We start from the raw sequence: 15,654 nt of genomic DNA on the forward strand, positions 1-15,654 counted from the left end.
TCCACTCTTAAATCATGGGTCTCCATAATTTCTCATGTATTGCAACCATCTATTGCAACATAAATCCAAGATGTCATGCCTAATTAAATAAAATGCAGACATGAGACATTCATGTTCACCAAATTGGGATGTGGAAGTCTCCCACTCAGATGAATGACCAGCAATCTTGAATGGAAACATCCTACAAATGACATCAACACCATCATGTCATATACTCAGACCAATGGTAAATATATTGCACATACCAGAGGATTGTGCAGAACACTTTTCCCTTGCCCTGATTCAAACCAAATGTGACGTCCGTACTGTACGTACAGTATGCCTGGTTTGAAAGATACCAACAGCCTAACAGCAGAAAGCATTGCAGAGATCAGCGGAAGTAACTGGGTCGCTGCTGGTTGGTTTGGCGCCGGTGGAGGGAGTCATTCCTGCAGCAGTACTTCCGGTCGGCATTTTGTTCTGCGAGAGAGGGGGAGAGTCTGTGTGGATCCTTTTATCACCGCGTCAATAGTCTTTCAGTTTTTACTTCTAATTATTTTCCAGAATCTAGAAGAAATAGGTACAATCTCGCATCAGTTTCAGAGCGCCACCGGTGAGAGCACCGGTTAAGGGAATGCTCACCTCCCTCAAGCATTCATGTTTGCTGTGAGAAGGAAGAAGAACGAACCCTCCCGACCCGGATTATTGTTGTTATATTACTCGGAGGAGCTGTGAGAGCGATTGAACGGAGGGGGAGCTAGACGCGGATCCGAAAACACCAACCATTTCTTTTTAAACATCACATCCTGAGGTAAATACATACACGCTGTTTTGTTTTAATCAGATTAGGCGGCGTTTGTCGGGCGATCTAGTCGAAATTCGAAATGGGTGTTGTTTACATTCAGTCAAACTTGTTAGTCTATAGCTCCTCTTACTAGCTCGCTAGGTAGCAGATCGATGGATGGTTCTTTCTTCTCTGCCGCTTAGAGCCCTATGACACATTCACGAAGTCGGGCCGTCGGTGAGTTTCCTCAGGCGAGTCCGAGGTTCAGCTACTAGCCAGAAGGCCAAAACAGGCCATTGAACGCGAAGAATTGTAACGCTGGCTAGTGACTTGTTCACCAACTACATATGCAGCTCCTAGAAGTTATTTACTTCATCAAGGGCGACAGCAAACCAGACATTGACAAAAATACTTGGTTGATCAGTCAGTTACCAAAACTGTTTTAACATAAACAGTAACTAGCTAGCTAGCTGTGTATGTTAGCATAGGTAGCTATAGCTAATCACAAACTGATGTTCCAAGCGTTAGTGTTAGCATTTAGCTACCATACCAGTTATCAAATATATGCTTTTGGTAATTATGAATAGCCAAGCTATGAACCTGCTAAGTAGCTGTTGCTAGCTATCTGAAGCTCTGGCTTGAATTATGTAGCTAGCTAGCCAGCTAGTTAGGTAGCAGCTAGCTGGGTTAACTTGTGGATCTAATCGGCAGCGCCGTTACGCTGTTTGGCGTAACCTTAGCAGGAACTGTGAATGTTAACATTAGTTGTGGTCGTCGATCATGTTTGATTGTCTTAAATTAAGAACTATAGGACAGTACTGTCTTCCTCAGACCCGTTTTCAAGTTATTTTCACATCAATCAAATGTGTGGAACAGTAGTCGCTATACAGTGACATAACGATACCTAGCCATTGAAGCGCGTTAATCATGGTTTTCTCTCAGGATTGTCCTTTCTCCTGGACATGTTTTGTTTTCGTTTATCACCGACCTGGGGTCACATGTTTATATTACGTTTGGCATTAGTTTTAATAACGCAGCTGCTGATAACAACAAGCCAATAACCTAACCCATGACTCGAAGTTTTGTCATATTTGTCATTTGGTCTCAGTTGCAGTTTCAAAATAAACATAGTGTAATATACTGTAAATGAAATCAGCTTCTCTAAGTTTGATTGCTTATCGTACCAGACATGTTCATGTCGTAATCGTCTACTTAAAATACGCTAATTTCTACTAGCAGTATTTGTGAGTGAATGATAACCAGGCTATGTTCACTAAACATTAGTAAGTTATAAGTTAACGTTATGTCTGCGGGGATCATGGCTGTATGTGAATTACTGAAAACAGATACACGGATGACGTTGTAAACACGAATGATTTCAAACAAGTGAACTGGAAACATGATTCGTGTGTGGTTGATAAGAATGCCTTTGAAAAGCTTTGGTTAACTTTTGCTGGCGTACATTATCGTCGGGACCACCGAGCTGCTAGTTAGCATAATGGGAGGTCACAACTTGACGAAAATAGTCTGGTTTCGTTTTTTTATCTAATACTTCACTCGTGGGTGAATTGTTCGCTTCTTCTCTAAAGCAGATACCCCACGGTAGATACGTTCAAGTCTTCGATTTACCTCTGTTACAGCTGGCTAACTATACGTTAAATGTAACGTTACTTGTTAAGGTAGTTGTCGACTGCTAGCAGTGATGCCATTCACGTCCACCCTCAACATTTAAGTGATTAGATAGCTATATTGTAAACACCGTATCCTTTCTGCACGCAGTTAACTATTTATGCAGTTAATAAATGCATTGCTGTGATCTTGGTCAGAACTCTGACCTTATCTCAAATGCTATCTCTTGTTTTGTAACCCCGCAGGGGTCTGGAAAGCAAGCTAGCCACATTTTAAAAGACCTTAGCTAGCTTAGCTTACCGTATCCATCCATTTTATTTGTCGGGGGTTGATCACTAACGTTTCCAAATGTAGGGTATGGAGGTCACCAAGAGGAATTTCGGGTATTCACATAAGCTAATGGATATTACAGGGAGCGATTTTAACAGACATCTGCTACTTTACAGTATCTGTTATCTTAACTGTTGGTTCGTTTTGTTTTCTGAGCGTCAGCTGGCTAGAATAAGTTGCAAATGTTAACATACGTAGACTTCAATATACTCGATTATTACCATTAGCTACATGTCATGGTAAAGACCCAAAGTTAGGGGAATGTTTTATTTGTTGCAATAGCTGGGCCATTCTAACATATTTGCGTCTATGTGGGTGCTTTGGGAAGTTGTTGACCTGCATCCTCATGACACTCGCTTTTGGCCTCACTTAGCTAACGTTAACGATCAGACAGCAAACTATCGTTCATTCTCATTTAGCGTTTCAGTTTAAAAGGTAACCATGACTATTCACTGAACCTCCATGAAGACGCACAATGCTTAATTGTGTTTGTTGATATATTATGTCAATAGAAGAGGGGTTGTGAATGATAAGTTAGTTTGTTTTTCTCTCGCAACTCATTCGTTTCACATGCCAGTCGCTGGTGTTGGAGTACCTAGCAGTGTTGCTAACTGGCAGACATCAGCTAAGCTAGCTAGCTGTAGCTAGCTAGCGATACGTGTTTTGCAAGCCGTTCCCATAGCCCTCAACTTAGCCTGCAAGCTACCGGTAGTGTTGTGCGGACATCCACTCTGGCTAGGTAACTAGCTTGTAGCATGCGAATTGCAAAATTGACTGCAATTAACCAGCGATTTGCTATTGTGTAAACCCCAGCTCCGAAACCCACATTTCCAGACTAAATTACGCGATGTTTGTTTATATCCGGGTTTTGTGGTTAGCTTCCATTTTCAAAATGCTAATTCCAAGCCACAATCTATCAACATTGCATACGTAAACTTTGTGTTGTGTTCGTGCTTTCATGCTTGCCAGTGAGCTATTTTAAACTACAACGCATATTTTGCGTAGTGTGTCAAGTGACACATTTTACCAAGACAGTATCTTAACTGACGCAAAATATCGGATCTTGATAAGTTGGCTATCCTAGCTATTATGTGTGGTTGGCTAGCAGCTTACCTAGCAACCTTTGGTCGCTCGCTATGTTTTTGAAATCAATTTGATGCGTCAATTCATATGGTTCTATCAAAAGTTTTGAGAATGTCTGGTTTGCAGAGCCTGCCATAGTTTTAGCTTCTCAGAGGCAGTTCTTGTAGCCGTGTGTATATGCTTGGCCCTTTGCATGCAGTTGACACGGGTTTGCATGGTATTGCTTTTTAGTGCGCATACATCCCGCTGCGTCCTAGGAATGGCCTCCCTCCCCATAAGGCTATCTGATAATCCTTTGTGCCGCTCGCCCGCCTCTGGCCAGCCCAGATTCTGTGTGATACGTTGCAACAGACCCTGTGACGGGGCGTCAGCTGTAACGTGAGCGTGCATGAATAGTTTTCCTTTAACGGTTTATTTGGGTTTCGTCGTAATATGCATCCCAGATTTCCCCTCAATCCCACCTTCCTCACTGACTGTGCTATTATTTTAGCATACGCACGGGACCTCCCACTACTCGTCAACCCTGCTGTCAGTGATTTTGTGGTTCCCTTAGAAGTCTGGTTGTGCGAGTCCGGAAAGAGGAAGATACCTTGATCTACACAACTCTCTCTTTGTGATCTTACGTTTTTGTTCCTGCATCTTGTTGAATGCCTAACAATTCATTTGACATAGTAGATGTTTAGTGTTTCTACAATATGTGAGAAGGTAAACGGTTTACATTTTTAAAACACTAATCTGCTACTCAAAGCGCTTCACAGATTATTGCCCCACTGATGGCTATGGGTATTTGTCTATTTTGTTAGTGGTCCAGTGTGGCCAGGTTTCTGCTGTCAAGTCAGAGGAGGCCTGAATACAAGGCATCATTAATCTTTAACATTCAGTATCAACTGAAATACTGTTGCATGTTTCCATGGTTAATATTTGTCCTATAGTCCCACATATTACTTTCAGAACAGGGTATTATAGAAAGTATTTATATATTGTGACCGATCAGTCTGTTTGAGCAACATTATGCCTGGTCTTGATTACAGGTGCATACAGAAAACTCTGATCTTTCCCAAATAGCAAAATGCTGATAGCTCACTGAATCATGATCATTTCTTGAAAACATCTTGGTTGTAGTGGGCCTATTGCTTGCCTGCCTTGTGACATGATGTCGTTGATCATTTCTTGAAAACATCTTGGTTGTAGTGGGCCTATTGCTTGCCTGCCTTGTGACATGATGTCGTTGACCATTCAGTGCAGCCCTATCTGGTATGATCAGGGACAGGCACGGAACCTAAATATGTTGTTCACGTTTGTCAACAGTAGGTAATGCAGTCCTACATGTTTAGACTGTTGGTGATCATATGGACATTTCATGAATCCTCATCTTGCAGTAAATATGCTGCAATGTTTGAGAACCATTCTGGATATAATGGAATAGCCGCATCTGTTGCACACTTCATTGAAATACCATGATACAGCCTGGCCCAAACTGGTAAAGTAAATAATTTCAAGTTAATTAATACTTTTAAAGTGGGGTTGAAGAGGAAAAAGTCAGATTGTCATATGTCAACTGGAAAACACTTATAACCATACACCAAAAAGCTGAGCGTTGAGATTGTAAGGTGACGACACATTCGAATTTTCCCGTTCCGTACACACAGGTGCATATGAGCCTGTTAACCCCCTTCATGTTAGCAATTGTCTTGCCACAAGACAGACAGTGTCATTAATGCATGACCTGGAAAGCTGGTGGTGAGGAGAGGCACATTGCAAAAAAGAAAAGAAAAGTTATTTGATTCTATGTTTTCTTCTATAATTGTAATTCAGACTGTTTTGAATTGGCTGGCCAGAATTTAAATGACTTGTTCACATATCAGTAGCAAAGACATTCAGTCACTTCTGTACAGAAAAGCACAGATAACGTAATTTATATCCTTATGCTTTAAAGAAAAAGCTAACTAAAATAAACTTGAGCCTTTGTCATAAACTCAAGAATCCAACCGAAAGAACTTTTAAATGTTGGTTGATGACTAGTGTTAATGACAAGTCTTGTGCTGTTTTGATGATGGTTGGCGTATGTCAAAGCATAGCTTACCTTTTGGTCTAAACCCTTCAGATCCCTGCCATTCACTGTTATTATGGCATTTTCACTTCTTTCCAGTTTGTCATGCTATGAAGATAGCAAGATGTAGCCTATATGTGCTTTCTTTTGATTGTAAATGGACAAAGATGTCTGAATTTCAGCAATAGAATGAGTGGAAGCATCATAGTGTTTCTCTTTTCATTATTAGTGTTGTTAACCAGTTAATCTGTTGAATTGAATTAACAAACTAAACAACAACAGGAATTATAATGCAGCAGCATTACAGACTGGATAAGGAGTAACTACTGAAAGAGCTACAGGTTACTTGTGAACCAAAGAAACTCCTGACTTAATCCATTCTCAGGGCATTCAAGCGTTGCAATCTTTACCCGTAGAAGTATAGATGCTAGCAAACCTGCCAGGCTATCTGTTACATTTGTTGTGGAACTACCCATTGAAGACAGTATGTTATCATATATTACATATTCGAACTGTGGAGACACATAGTGTTAAGTATGTATTGTAAGCATCTGCTATTTAAAGCTTTGTTTACATCTGAAAGGTGTTATTTACAACTGTTGTTTTGATGTGAGTTCTTAGTAGTACTGCTACAAACATTGTAAAAATACTGCAAATGCTACTAATACCGTTTATGTATTGATTTGGCAAAATGTATTCAATTGTGAGACTATTGTAAGGGCTACACATGGTAGTGCTTTTCTTTTCTTAATTTTTGTTTGATGCCTTTTCTTAATTTTTGTTTGATGCTGATTTATACATGTCTATTTGGCACTGTGGTTAACACACCGCTGCTGTCAACACACTTTTTTTTTGTTTATTAGTTGTGTAAACCACGCCCCTGCGGTTTATGCACAATGTTGACATGGGACATTACTGTATACCTTGGTGTCACATTGTAACTAGATGTTATGTAGTGCTCCCTTGGGAATGCCATGGGAAAAATGAGACTCTTCATCAATTTGAAAAGCTACTGAAACAAGCATTTCGATGACCATCAAATGGTCAATTTACTGATTTGCTGCTTTCAAGAGGTGATTCTGGCTAAATGTTGATGTTTTAGCTGAACAGCATGTCAAATCACGTCCCTTTTCTGTGCTCCTGAAGTAATGTGCGTGTTCAAACATCAGTGTTTTTTTTTCTTTTTAAAAAGCACACTCTGACCACCCTGCTGAAAAAAAACCAGCAAGAAACCAGCTTAGGCTGGTAGCTGGTTTTAGCTGGTCTTTGCTGAATTTCTTCCAGCTATTGCTGGTCTTTGCTGGTGTGGCTGGTTAGGCCACCAGCTAGACATGCTGGCGTGACCATCTGAGGAAGCTGGTCGTGCTGGTGTGACCAGCCTCTCGTTTGGGATACAGCTGGTTTAAGATGGTCATGCTGGTGACCAGCCTGTCAAGCTTGACAAAGATGGTCAAGCTGGTTTTCTAGAAGGTTGAATGTTGTTCTCAAAAACACACTAATTATTCAGGAAAAACTGCTCTCTTATGAACCAGATAGATAGATAGATAGATGGATAGATACTTTATATCACCATATATATTACCATATGCAATTTAAAATAAATGATTAAATATCTTTCAAGTAAGAAAAAAACGAAACTTGGCAGTGATTGCATGACACTCGGCATGTGAGGAAATAAAGAATGTGTTAGATGACTGACCAGCTTGGTGACAGAAAGCATCCCATCTGTATTGTGAAGGGAATTCTTGACAGAAATGATGTATGTTTAAACACCTTTGTATGAATCAGTTTTGAACTGTTTAAGAGTGGATTTCCCTACATATTTATGAGTTCATGATAGTTGGCTATTGGTTTGTCTGTTGTATTGTTTTGACCACTTTGGGGAACAGGTCAAGAGCCTTTCTGTAGTTACATTTAATTATATTGTCATGCAGTGCCTCAATGTTTACATAAGTTTGACCAATATGCTTGGACCCCAAGACGTTTTGGTGCTGTAGAAATTGAGGGTGTTGGTTGCTATGGCCTAAACCCAGTCATTAGTTCCAGATCTCTTGTTGCCAAGCTAGCAAAAACCAAGATTCTATGAAGCCTTAGCTTTGGTCCTCCTGACTTCAAACTTAGTGCAAGTTTGCTGAAATCTATCTGAATGTCTGTCACAAACTGTCTATGCTCTATCACATTTGTTACTTCGTAGTAAAGCGATTCATAATTTACTTCACATTACCTTCACAACACATTTAACAAAGGTTGTACAAGTGTAATAAAGCTAGAAGAAATGTAACAAATTCATAGGTGTGAAGCATGTACGTCACAAACCAAGCAGAGGTGTGAAATCAGTTGCCATTAATAGAAAAGAATAGTGTGAATGGATTATTTTTCTGCAGACAGGTTTTCTGCCTTCTCCATTGACCCTTGTTTCAGCCTTCCTTTCCCCCTCCCCCGTCTTCTCACTGTTTACGGTGTGAAGTTGCCAGAATCCCCCGCCTGTAGAAGAGGCATCTGTAAGACCGGTACTCAGCACTAGATAGTGCTGTTTGGAGGTCAGAAGCAAGCCGTTTTTTTTACTGTGCTGTTGATGATTCATGCAGCCACTGTGCTGTAGCACATTTTTTGAAAATCACTTGTGAAGTGCTTGTGTCTACCATTTGTCATGAAATGAGAGGAAGGAGGCTGGACACTGACGTGCCAATCTTTCCCCCCCACCCCCCATACACACACACACACAAACAGTGGTCCACAGTGCTGGACCCCAATCCACAGTGGTCCAGCAAAGTCATTTGGAAACTTAAACTAGTAACAGAATGACCTTAAAGCCCCCCTGAATTATTGCATGTTATTAGAATGAATGCTTAATATCATGTAGGGTTTTTTTCTTGTTTTGGTTTCCTTTTGTCAAGGAAATGCAGCCATTACTGCAGTAGACAGGGAATGCTACCGTAAAGTGACGTTAATATCACTGCACTAGGGAGGGGGCAGTTTTGCCAGTTTACCCAGGGACAGTTTATCCTTCCTGTGTGTGTGTGTGTGTGTGTGTGTGTGTGTGTGTGTGAGTGTGTGAGACGAAGGAGGTGGTCATGAGAACCCACCTGACTTTTCACCTCAGGCCAGCAGAGAGCAGCCGCTCTGTGCTCTGTGCTCCTCGTCTGTCCTTTCTTTCTCTTGCTGTCTGTTTCTGTTTCTTCTCTTCACTCTCCTTCCTTCCACAGGCTACAGAGTTTGTTCATTCAGGCTATGCTGTTGATTTGAATGACAAAGAAAGAGAAACTGCAAGTTGTCTTAGAATGTGTCTGATGGCATTACTGCTCTGTCTTGGAAGTAGATAGATTGCTGGTCAGTGGCAAGCAGTTGTCATCTTTGAGAGGCAACATTACTGACTGAGTCTTGACTTAAAGGAATGCACTGATTGTGAAAATCTGAGCAGATATTGATCGGATGTATAAAATAATAATTTGGCTGATGACCAATACAATACAGATCATTTTCGTTGTTTGTTTATTTTTTTGTTGTTAATTATAACCTTTAGTAGGGCAGAAACATAAATGTTTATTAAAGGGAAACTATGCAGATTTGGCGATTAGAGCTTCATCTACAGCTTTGGTGTGTATATTTTACAACACCACTCAATCGGTCAGTCTGCCTTTTCATGAGAATGATCGCGAGGCTGGAGATTTTCTCCAGTGCCACCTCATATTTTTGTTTGTGCCACCGTCCCGGCCTTTATAACACAGCATCTACCTAGTCCAACATAAATGATGGACATTGGCTACTGCCATCAGTAAATGTCATATACATTTGCCAGGAGCCAATATGCTCAATTGCATAGGAAGTATTCATTAGTCATTATCAAAGTCACACAATGTAAGAATCCCCATCTAAAGCTGTCATGCTTTTACCCCCAACAGCAATGTTAAATAGTGCAAGATCAGGCCCTTTGTACAGAGACGGCACTCCGACTCTCCTTATTGTAAGCCAGTGTAGCTCACAATGAGTTTGATGCTGTGATTGTAAGTGCAGGTGATGCTTTAAATGTGTTCATTTATTTAAGGAAGATTTAGTGGTGATTTTATGACATCAGGAATTCGTCATCTGAAAATAGTTTAATGGACATCTATCATGTGTAGTTTAATGGACATCTATCATGTGTAGGTTAGACGTCTCCCAGCGTTTCCCTTCGATGTATTCAGCACTACCGCGTCGCCATTGGATTTTGTGCACCTCTGCAATCTTCACCTGATCAGTAATGTTACGACATTTACTTGCACACTGTAAAGGCACAACAGCCAATGTCATCTTGAAATTGTTTTCTGAAAGTCATGACTAAGTTAAGTGCATCAAATCCTCACTTTCCAATGATGTTAGCGGCAAGTTGCTGCGATAAGTGGTTCGTGAGAAATTTATGATTGAATTTACATGGCATTTTTATCATATTTGCATTCTGCTCTCGGTGAAATAGGGCTATCTCAGGAATTCTTCACGAAACACAAGGCAAACTGTATATCACAATAAACAGTAGACCTGACAGAATATGAAGATATAGCATGTCTCTGCAAAGTAACAGTTCCCGAGAAATCTGGTTTAGAAATTGCAACAAATTGCTGCATGGATTGGCATGCAACTCTGGGCCAAAATTATAACATATTCTAAAGTAAACTATTTACATTATATATACATTTGTGTAAGTTGCTGTATTTCAGACCACCCCACTTAAACATAAATATATATATATTTTTTACTGGCATGCTTCCTACTGACATTAATGCAAAAAATACGAGGGGGAGAAAAAATAGTGAAAATGTAATATTTGTTGATATAAAGACTGTAATAAGACATGCAAATATGATCACATCATATTTCAGATATTGGTAACTCAGAGTGTCCTGAAAAAGGAAGATATACAAGCATATATAGATGGCCTTTATGACTATTTCTGAACTATGAAACTCTGCACAAATACTTTGTGGTTGTGAACTTCTTGCATTATGTCATCATAACTATTCCAAGTGCGAAATAGTTTACGCTACAGCAGATATATTTTCATCCATAGAAACCTTATGCTAAAGATAAGCCCACCACGTAACAGTACTGCTGCTGGGAAAAAATGTAGGGGAAACACTGTTAATGATTTGTGTCAGCTGAGGTGATGTGGTCAAACAAGCACCAGCTTGATTATTGTTGCCATGCTTGTTGACCCAAATGTTGCTGCTGCTAATAATGGCAAGGCAAATTTTTTTGGCTGGTAGTAGGCCTACATTTATAGCCTGGCTCTATAAGGCTCTCGGCTTTGTTGGCACATGATCTTATTTAGATGGCTCTTAGTCAAAATGTAAAGCAACTGTAAAGTCATTAGAGCCCATGCCATTTGGTTGAAAAGACCGATCTTATCTTATCACATCACGCCAACACTAATTCTGGACGTGGGTAATATGACACCTCTGTATCAAAAGAAAATTCAAGAGAATCTGCAGCTCACAGTGACAAAGCTCTCAGTGGAAAGAGGTAGTGAAACCCATGGGAAATCAACACAAGGCTTGAGAACATTTACATTTATTCATTTAGCTGATTTGTTTTTTTATTTTTTATCCAAAGCGACTTAAAAGTTAGGAATAGCATTCAAGCCACGTTACACAGGGAGGCCTTACTTGGTATAACAGTAAATACTACCCAGCTAACACCATAGGAGGATGTGCTTACAGAACAACCAGAGGGTGAAAGTGCAGATGTCTTAAACACCAGCTAGAGAAGTAGGAACAAAGGAACTAGTAGTTGAAGGAAGTGCAAAGTGGGTTAGGGATGTCGGGTTTGTTAGATGTGCCTCCTGGATAGCAAGCATACAAAGGAAGAAGTTGAGTGCTTTAACAGGCACTGTGATGTACCTGCTGAGTTGAAGTAAACTTTTGAAGCCTCTCCCCAAGTGCTTCCTTTATAACCGAGATCTTAGCGCTGGAGTGCTCTTGTGGGGAAAGGCACCCGGGCGTGTGAATGGAGTTCAGCAGACAGACACCAAAAAATGTAGTTGTGGCAGCTTTTTGCCTACAGCATCTTATGCAAAGTGCTCATCTAAGCAAGGAGGAACCAGTGCACTGCTAACAGGACTCAAGACGCTAGTGTCTGAATGGAGTAGTATCTCATCAGTGATAATGGAGCAGGGGGAGTATACACTGTGCAGCTGCCTTCTCCGAGAGCCGAGCGACAGACTTGTGTGTCTAAAAGGAGACTGCACTGGCTTGGCCTTTTTACTGAAAGATTTGTGATAGTTTGGCGTGGGTGTGGATGGTCTTGTTTTCTGCAAACTCATCGCTTTGCAGCATTGAAATCTTTCTCAGCTGGAACAGTCTCAAAGTGATGGTGTTGGCTGGTCTGAAAGATTGTCCTTATTTTGTGATGTGTTTTTGGGGAATGTGGCCCAGGGAATGCATGATACTGACTGCTGGGAGTAGAGGAAAAAATGGAGTGTGGCAGAACAGGAGCGGGATGTTTTTCCTGCTTTGCCTGTTGTTTGAAAAGTCAATCCACATGTTCCGTAATTAAAGGTATACTATGCAGGATTGGCGATTTCATCGCCGGTTTCGCTTTCACTTTTAATTTTCGCTCGTTTTATGCTTGCATATTTCTCTGCAGAGCTTCCCCTACAGCTTTAGCATGTATATTTGACAAAACTCCTCAATCGGTCAGTCTGCCGTGCCTTTTCATGAGACTTTACATGACACTTCCTGGAGTAGAGCATGGGTGCGTGCCCGGTGTCTCCTGAAGTTGCAAGCGTGGTGCTTAACGTTGCATAGTATACCTTTAACACCCAAGAAGATATTGTGTAGTAGTTTGTCCACACAGAGAAAGTGTGTCTCAGAATTCACATTCTGTTCTTTTCAGGTCTGTTGTGACAAAGCTGGTCAGATGCTGTTGCCCTCGTTTGTGACAATACGCGTTTGTGACAAATGAAATTAAGTCATGAAATCATGACCTGTTTAGAAGAATAGCAATACTTAGACCTGGGTTGGCAACAAGGTGAATAAAAACAATGAGATGGACATGTTACATGTTAGTTAATTAAGGACTGCACCAAGTGTGAAATGCTGAGCAGATGTCAATAACGATGTTTTAAGTACATTGCTGATTTGTTTGTTCACTAAACAGTATAATTAAAGAAATTAGCAGAGTGGAAACAAAAATAGACACAAAAACAGCCACAATTTTCAAGGCTTTCATGCATTCACAGCTCCATCTCTATGCTCTGGTCTGCACATAAAACAACACTAGCCTAGTGCAGATTTGATGCAGCATAACAGATAAATATCAGCCACTGTCATCTGTAGGGCTGACATCAGTGCATCCCTACATGATTTAGTAGGACTTGTATTCTCCCATTCAGAAGATTTTGCTTCAATGTAGAAGGGATTTTGAAGGTGCCATTTGACCTAGGCTATGTTTGTCATTTTATACACCTTAACTGATTTGGTCCACAAAAGTCCACCATACAGAAAGTACATGAATGTTTTCATCAAATATTCAGATACAGCAATAACAATTCTTAGACAATTACAAAACTCCTTTGGAGTTTTGATTAATTAATTACTCTAGGGTGTATTTTGTGAATTAATGACTCTTCTGGCCAATACACAGCACATCCAAACCCACTCCCTTAGTCTCAGCATAGCTTCCTGCTGATATTAAACAGCGCTATCAACAATTGTTTAATTACTGTGAAGCCACAGTAAAAAGATGTTTAGCCAACAGTTAGTCCTCCTGTGCCTCTCCAGTGAATTGGGGTTTAGTGAGCGGCAGGGAACTGATGTGGACTGATGGCTGTGCTCACGGAAGTTTCGCCGCCAGTAGGTGGAGTCTTGATGGCTGGCGGTCTCCGCTCAGCTGCCACATGAGTAATGTGAAATGGAATGTGGAGCTCCCTCTGTGTGACTGGCTGCGGCTGCTTAAGGGCCGGTTCATAGTCTACGCAAGCAATCAGCCCTAATGGTCCTCGTCGCTGTTCAGCAGTCGGCAGGCTCCTCTGGCGCTGCCAATATCTTGTATGCATCTGTATGGGAAATGGCAATGGCTACTGGCTGAGTGAAATGGGGATATTTCAAGCCTGTATTTGAATGTGTTTGTGTGTGGCACGGACACAAGACACTCCCCTCGCTACCAGTTTGTTGTGGTACAATGAACTTGCTTTTTGAACACCTTTTTGTCCACCCTTTTAATGTATTTGTTTTACTCTAGATTACATTTAGATGCTAAGCTCAGGACTTGGAGAATGGAGTATCTGACCTTGTGTACAATGTGTGTCAGTATGCACCTGGCTGGTATTAAATTGTGTATTATAGAGACAAATCAGGTACCCCCGACCTCTTTGGCACTAATTGCATACAGTATCTTGATAATGGACGGAAAAGGTGAATTTTTGCATTGTGTTACTTTAAGTCCCCACTCCAAGTCATCAGAGGATTGCTCCAATTTTATAAACATTTGAATGCATCAGCATGGGGTCCTGCTCCCCTGCTATAATGCTGTGACATCACTTCCTCCTCAAACAGAGAGGCAATTTGGCTCCCTTGTCCTCCTCCAGCCCACCTGTAGGAATGCCCTGGTTGCTATATTAAGCCCTCATTTGCATGTGTTTGTTCAACTGAAGCTTGTCATCTACAGTCCACTGTAATGCATTTATTCATGCCACATCGGTGGGCTTATCAGTAGCATAAAGTGATGATAGTATTGTGTATTGTCTGGACCATTATGGTGTGCACGTTATTTATGAATGAGGCTTGTCCTTTTTTTCAAATGTAGACTGAAAAGAAGAGGCATGTTTTTCACATGGTCATGGAGAGAATGTAACAATGGACCTAACCTGGATGGACACCATAGGTTTTTGGTAGAGCTATTCACGATTGCTGTCCAGTGTGTTTAAAGAATTATGGTCAGAAATCAGTGAAAGGCTTTGTTTAATCATGGCATTGGTAATTATACTAGGACTCTGACAAATTGAGATGTCCATTTTCCGAAAACATTGCATTAATCAGTTGTCGGCATGAGGTCTGTTTTGATTTTGATCATGACTTTGATTCTGTTTAGGTTCACAAACAAATTAAACTGATCATTGCTAAATAACAAAAACACATTAGGGAAGTGCTGCTGCTGCTGTATGCCAGGTTGAAAGTTGTGTGTGATGTCAGATGACGCTCCTTTTCCTGCTCCTGCCTTCAGAAGTGAGAGTGGAGTGATGACTATATCCAGAGCTGTTCACAGTGCCTGGGATATTCAATTTATACTGTTAGTGCTGCTTATCTCTTCTGCAGGCGTGCTGATGGTATTGAGAGCTTGTGCTCTGGCAGCTCAGTTTAGTAACCAAGCCATTTGGGAGCCAGAGCAAGAGATGTTTTTTCCTTATTGTTCACCTGCTCTTAGTACACACTTCCTGCATGTATTTATCTCTTGCATGCTCCAGTGAATGCACCGAGCCTGATCTTGGATCATTGGAGCTTTTCACTTTGCAGCAGCCTTGTGTGAAGCTCTTTTCTCCCCACTGACTTGTTCTGCAACTCCTCACAGTGACACAGGCTGCTTTTTGTGCTTGCATGCTATAGCCTGTTTGGCCTTTAGTGAAGAATAGGATTGGGCTTACTTGTGTAGGATGCAATTATTGACAACACACATTAAACAGTGAACTGCTGCTTTTATCCAGCTAGTAAACCAGATCCTGAAATCTTTCAGATTAAGGGTCTGGCCACGCATAATGAAAATGGCCCAACTCGAGGGGCGGTACCAAATATGTTTGGAAATCTCACTGCACACAATTGGATAACACTAC

The 15,654-nt window shown here is 40.9% G+C and overlaps 1 protein-coding gene across 5 annotated transcripts in view; it reads left to right on the plus strand.

Moving 5' to 3' along the window:
• The first annotated feature begins 441 nt into the window (after positions 1-441).
• nipblb (NIPBL cohesin loading factor b) overlaps positions 442-15,654 on the plus strand; it is a 50,323-nt gene continuing 35,110 nt past the window's right edge. For 3 of the 5 annotated variants that reach the window (XM_062527298.1, XM_062527297.1, XM_062527299.1), the window contains exon 1: positions 443-790. The gene's annotated coding sequence lies outside the window, so the exon portion shown is untranslated. Of the gene's footprint in view, positions 791-937; positions 1,001-15,654 lie in introns of those variants that run through there. The other 2 variants (XM_062527294.1, XM_062527296.1) reach the window with 2 other exon arrangements.

The sequence above is a fragment of the Sardina pilchardus genome, chromosome 23 (genome assembly GCF_963854185.1).
Source record: "Sardina pilchardus chromosome 23, fSarPil1.1, whole genome shotgun sequence".
Classification (NCBI taxonomy): domain Eukaryota; kingdom Metazoa; phylum Chordata; class Actinopteri; order Clupeiformes; family Clupeidae; genus Sardina; species Sardina pilchardus.